This window comes from Myotis davidii, unplaced genomic scaffold (genome assembly GCF_000327345.1).
Source record: "Myotis davidii unplaced genomic scaffold, ASM32734v1 scaffold698, whole genome shotgun sequence".
Taxonomy (NCBI): domain Eukaryota; kingdom Metazoa; phylum Chordata; class Mammalia; order Chiroptera; family Vespertilionidae; genus Myotis; species Myotis davidii.
This window is the reverse complement of record NW_006290032.1, coordinates 163,818-164,810: the sequence shown is the minus strand read 5'-3', so window position 1 is coordinate 164,810 and position 993 is coordinate 163,818.

Sequence of the window (993 nt, the reverse complement as noted above, 5' to 3'; positions counted from 1 at the left end):
CACCTGCCCCCCGCCCCCGCCCCAGGCCCTCACCGTCCCACTGTCTGTGCCCGTGGGTCATGCATAGACGCACACGAGGTCTTTGGTTGATCTCCCCCCCCTCCCCTCCCCCGCCTGCCCTCTGAGGTTCCTGCCTGTTCCTGCTTCTGTGCCTCTGGGTCTACCTCTGATCGTCAGTTTATTTGCTGGTTCATTAGATCCCACACAGGAGTGCGATCATGCGATGGTTGTGTTTCTTTCCGCTCGGAGAGTGAGCCGCCCACATCCCTGTCCCCGGGCTGCCACGACCCTCCAGGGGCGCTGCCCCCACCACACGGTTCACGCCTGAACGAGACGGGCAGAGCGAGCCCGAGGGCACACGCCCTGCCCCTGGGGTGGCCGAATGTTCTGCTTCCCAACCGATTATGAACCCGACGCGAGTGACTGGAAACCACCTTCGAGAGCAGCCTCCCAGCCCAGGCTCTCCGCCTGATCGGCCCGAGGCCGGGGTCGAACCGCCCCCAGCTGCCCACCCCGTGGCTCACAGAGTGGCCGCCAGGCGGGCTTGTCACAGCGCCTGGGGGGTGGGCCTCCCGTGGACCTGACCATGTATCAGCCAGGGGCCCGGTGAGCGAGGCCGGGCCGCACCCCTGCCCCACCCGTGCCCTCACCCGGGACCTCCCAGGCGCCCCGGCGCCCACTGTCCTCAGAAAGGCTCCAAGCCGCAGCGCACGTCACTCAGAGAGCAGGCGTGTGCACGCGTGGCCGCACGCCGAGCGGGACGCTGGAACTCCGTGCGTGACCGAGAAGGTGAAATTCGAGGCCCCCTGACGCGCCCTGTTTGCGACACCTTCCCGAGTCCCCCCACTTTTGCCGCCGTCCCCTCACCGGCATCGCCGCCTCCCACCTCCAGCACAAGCCACAGCCAGGAGGACGGGAGCAGCCCGCCCCGCGCTGGGTCCTCGGGGAGCAGGAGCCAAGACCCCAGGGCCGCTGACTTGGGACTGCCCCCCG